At 41.9% G+C, this 5,339-nt stretch overlaps 1 non-coding gene across 1 annotated transcript; it reads left to right on the top strand.

The window, feature by feature from the left end:
• Positions 1-365: 365 nt before the first annotated feature.
• On the top strand, positions 366-437 carry TRNAD-AUC. The gene has a single exon. It is a non-coding gene; the product is annotated as a tRNA-Asp (tRNA).
• The last annotated feature ends 4,902 nt before the right edge of the window (positions 438-5,339 follow it).

Here is a 5,339-nt window from a genome sequence, read left to right as displayed (position 1 = left end):
CCGGTGTATTTTGGCTGTAATGTAAGATGGTTTCCCCACCTTCTAAGCGCTTTGAGTGGACAAAACAATTTTATCCTGCTCAGCGGGGGTGGGCCTTAGAGAACAGATGCTACATATGGGCAGCACAGAGGTTTAGTGATTAGCACTTCTGCCTTGCAGCGTTGGGATCCTTGGTTCAAATCCTGACAGGACACTACCTGCATGGAGTTTGCATGTTCTCCCTGTGCTTGTGTGGGTTTCCTCCGGGTACTCCGGTTTCCTCCCACAATCCTAAGACATGCTGCTAGGTTATTTGGCTGAATTTAGTGTGCCCAAGAGGGGGAGCTGCATATAGGTTTTCCTCCCACACTCTAAAGACATTCCTCGTGTTGGTGGTGCAGTGGTGAGCATAGCTGCTTATCCAGCAGCTGACCCGGGTTCGATTCCCGGCCAACGCAATTGCCAAGATGGCTGCTAACTGCTTTGTTTCCCCAGGACAGAGACATCTGCTGTACAAATTAAATGCTGATGGAATATAATTTAAACCAAAAGGAATATGTTGTGTGTTTGTATGTATTTTGTTTAGCACTTTTGAATAATATATTTTTTTGCACAAGGATATGATTGTTTTGTATTCTTATTTTCAGCCAGTAGGTGGAGCACTCGGCTTATTTTAGGGATTTTCTAGACTATCCTTAGCGACTTGGATGAAAAAAAAGCCAGCTGTTTACTATGTATCTCAACAGCTCTCTCTACCACTAGCCATTCATGTAATCCTAACACTAACCCCCCTGTAACCCCAATACTATCCCTCCCTATATCCCTGAGAATAACCCTCCCTGTAACTCCAATACAATCCCTCCATATATCCCCAAAAATAACCCTCCCTGTAACAACCCAGAGTTGGGGGAAGTGGGGCTTGTGGGAGGAACAGTGCCCCATCATTGGTATCAGTGGGAGGAATAGTGCCCCATCATTGGTATCAGTGGGAGGAATTGTGTCTCATCATTGGTATCAGTGGGAGGAATAGTGCCCCATTATTGGTATCAGTTGGGGGAATAGTGCCCCATCATTGCTATCATTGGTATCAGTGGGAGGAATCGTGTCCCATCAAAGGTATCAGTGGGAGAAATAGTGCCCCATCATTGGTACAAATTCCTGGACTCACTGCATGCTTCTCAGCTACTCATTTCTAAGGACCAAATATCCCATGGTACCTTGCTGCCCACACGCAGTGATCCCTACACTGACTCCGCCTCCTCTCAGTACCCCTGTAGATCAGAAGGCGGGGCTCTGTGAAATGTGTGACCAGGGTCGCCATCAGGGGGGTACAGTCAGTACACCTGTAAGGGGCCCGGAGGCCCACAGGGCCCCAGATGGAAACTGATAAGGTACTGACAGGTGTTACTGCTGGGCAGTGAATGGCACTATGGTGGGCAGTGATTGGCAATATGGTGGGCAGTGATTGGCACTGTGGTGGGCAGTGATTGGCGCTATGGTGGGCAGTGATTGGCAATGTGGTGGGCAGGGATTGGCACGGTGGTGGGCAGGGATTGGCACGGTGGTGGGCAGGGATTGGCACTTGCAGAGTTTATTATATGGGGCACTTCCATTTGAACTGATAAAGTACTGACAGGTGTAACTGCTGGGCAGTGATTGGCACTATGGTGGGCAGTGATTGGCACTTGCAGAGTTTTTTTATATGGGGCACTGCCATTTGAAGGGGCTGTACTGATAATCAATGTGCTGATTATCTGCACAGGCCCCCCTGATAGGGAGAGCCGCCAAAACTGCTCCATCAAAAACTGCCCCATCAAAAACTGCAAGATCGAAATTGCCCCCATCCAATTGCCCCATCAAAACAGCCCCATCAAAACTGCCCCCATCAAAAATGCCCCCATCAAAGCTGCCCCCATCAAAAATGCCCCATCAAAACTACTCCATCAAAACGGCTCCATCAAAACTACTCCATCAAAACTGCTCCATCAAAAAATGCCCCATCAAAACTGCCTCATCAAAATCGACCCATCAAAAACTGCACCATCAAAAACTGCACCATCAAAAACTGCACCATCAAAAACTGCTCCATCAGAAACTGACCCATCAAAAACTGACCCATCAAAAACTGACCCATCAAAAACTGACCCATCAAAAACAGTTTATTTTAGCAAGTGTGTGAGAAATGTCAATTTTTTCCTGGGCAGCGAAGGGTTAACTTGTTTACCAATTTGAATCTTTTGGCAGTTAGAGAAAAAAAAATTCATGTGGCCTGAGCATATATGTACATATTTTCAGTTAGAAAAAAATAAATAAAAAAATATAATAATTTTACTTTTTGGGCATCTATTTCCTTATCTCAACCTCCATGTTTTATATTTTATAAAAATTATTATAATTATTATTATTATAAGCCTTGTTTCTAGCTCTTGTTTTAACAAGTGTGTGAGAAATGTCAAATTGTCCCTGGGCATTGAAGGGTTAACTTGTTTACCAATTTGAACCTTTTGTCAGTTAGGGAAAAAAAGCTCACGTGACATGACCATATGCATATGTACATTTTTTAGTTAGAAAAAATAAAAAATAAATTATTACATTTTGACTTTTTGGGTATCTGTTTCCTCATCTCAACCTCCATATTTTATAAAAAAAAAAAAATGGGTTTTATACGATAATTGTGTGCACTAAAATGCATTAAAGTGTACTTTTTTTCCTGAAAAATGTCATTTAATAAACAGCTGCGTGAATATTGTGTGACATAAAATATGGCAACAACCACCATTTAATTCTCCAGGGTTGCTGCTTTCAGAAAATATATCATGTTTGGCTATTATAAGACATTTTTCTAGCTACATTTTTATTTTTATTTTAACAAGTGTGTGAGAAATGTAAATTTTTTCCTGGGCAGCGAAGGGTTAACTTGTTTACCAATTTGAATCTTTTGGCAGTTAGAGAAAAAAAAATCTCATGTGACCTGACCATATATGTACATTTTTTCAGTTAGAAAATATATATATATATATATATATATGTATATATATATATATATATATATATATATATATATATATATATAATAATTTTACTTTTTGGGTATCTATTTCCTCATCTCAACCTCCATGTTTTATATTTTATAAAAATTATTATAATAATTATTATTATAAGCCTTTTTTCTAGCTCTTGTTTTAACAAGTGTGTGAGAAAGGTCAAATTGTCCCTGGGCAGCGAAGGGTTAACTTGTTTACCAGTTTGAATCTTTTGGCAGTTAGAAAAAAAAAAAAAAAAAGCTCATATGACATGACCATATATGTACATTTTTTCAGTTATAAAAAAACATTAAAATATAACTTTTTGGGTATCTATTTACTCATCTCTTAAATTTTATAAAAAATATTATAATAATTATTATTATAAAACCTTTTTTTTAGCTAAAAAACATGTTTATTTTAACAAGTGTGTGAGAAATGTCAAATTGTCCCTGGGCAGCGAAGGGTTAACTTGTTTACCAATTAGAAATTTTTTGTCAGTTAGAAAAAAAAAAAAAGCTCTTTGTGATGTCACAATTGGGGGAGGAGCCTCTCCTTATATAAGCAGCTCCGGCAGAGCTAGCAGGACCTTTGCTCACTCACAGAATTTCTCTTGTAGGGAAAGGATGCGAGTTCAGCTGCTCTGAGACACGTTGCTTATTATTTTATAATAGCGCGTTTTCATAGCGAGAGAAGTGCGACAAAGTCAGCGGATCTTCTGTTTATCATCAAAGGAGACCCAATGATGAGCTCAAGAATGGTTTCACCCATAACATCGGAGAACCAGCCCCCCGCACAGCCCAAAGCCCCTCGTAGAGGGGTGTGTAAGGGTATCAGGCGGGGGTTCAGGGCAGTTCTAAAAACCATCTGCCCCTGTATTCACCTAAAACCCAGACGGAGACACGCAGGAGGTATGTAATGATTTCATCCAATGATAATGGAAGAATCTGGAGAGAATTCTATACTGGGAAACATTTTTTATTATTCAAATGTAATCTCAGCTCTCTCCTTCAGATGGCAGTTGGCCAGCAGGAGACATGAATCAGGTGTGTGGGAGGAATGCCCACATCTCATTGGCTGCCCGATGTAACTGACAATCACTTGTGTCCAATCACTAGTTTTATTATAAATGTAAAAGCAAAGTGTATATATATATACACACCGTATATACTTCTGTAAGCCGAGGTTTTCAGCACATTTTATGTGCTGAAAATGCCCCCTCTCGACTTATACTCGAGTCACCTTTTTGCGCCTGATCTACCAGACTTTGGGGACCTGAGCCGGCCGTAGGTCTCCTGGACCTCAATCTTGGCACACATGTAGCTCTTCCTCTACAAGCGTGCAAAGTTTGTCATCCAGGGGACTTACAGTCGGGGAGCACCGATTTTTTAAAGCCAGGCACCCCTTCCATAGACTCCCATGTTAAACGGTAATTTCTCCGGTAATTTTGGGGACCTGGTACCAGACGGTCCTAGGTTCCCTGGACCCGGAACTTTGCACACATGTAGCCCCATTTCTCCTCTACAAGTGCGCAAAGTTTGTTGTCTGGGGGACCTACGGCTGGGGAGCACCTATTTTTCAAAGCCGGGAACCCCTTCCATAGACTCCAATGTGAATAGCTGTTAGGGACAATATGGGGGCTGTACTTTACGGTACACTTGTTCTGGCACAGAAAGCCATGTGGGGGGGGGGGGTGGAGTTAGGACAGTGACAATATTGCCCATGTATATATAGAAGTTATAAATGCACCATAAGAAAATATATTTTAATGTCCTCAGAATTGTATATTATAAAAACAGAAAAATAATATATTTTTTTTCTCTCTCCGAGAGAATATTATCCATCATCTCCCAGTGTCGCCATCTCCACCCTGGAGGGGGAGAACAACCAACTGGTTCCATCCACCAGTGATGGAGAGCCAACAACACCGGCTATGACTGTAGAGGACCATCAAAGTACAGTCACCTCATCTACCATTGAGGGTGAACAAACTGCACTGGTTCCATCCACCAGTGACAGAGAGCCAACAACACCGGCTATGACTGTGGAGGAACAAGAAAGTGCAGTCACCCCATCTACCATTGAGGGTGATCAAACTGCACTGGTTCCATCCACCAGTGACAGAGAGCCAACAACACCGGCTATGACTGTGGAGGAACAAGAAAGTGCAGTCACCCCATCTACCATTGAGGGTGATCAAACTGCACTGGTTCCATCCACCAGTGACAGAGAGCCAATAACACCGGCTATGACTGTGGAGGAACAAGAAAGTGCAGTTACCCCATCTACCATTGAGGGTGATCAAACTGCACTGGTTCCATCCACCAGTGAGGATGA

The sequence above is a fragment of the Rana temporaria genome, chromosome 5 (genome assembly GCF_905171775.1).
Source record: "Rana temporaria chromosome 5, aRanTem1.1, whole genome shotgun sequence".
Classification (NCBI taxonomy): Eukaryota; Metazoa; Chordata; class Amphibia; order Anura; family Ranidae; genus Rana; species Rana temporaria.
This window is presented reverse-complemented; position numbering and strand designations above follow the sequence as displayed.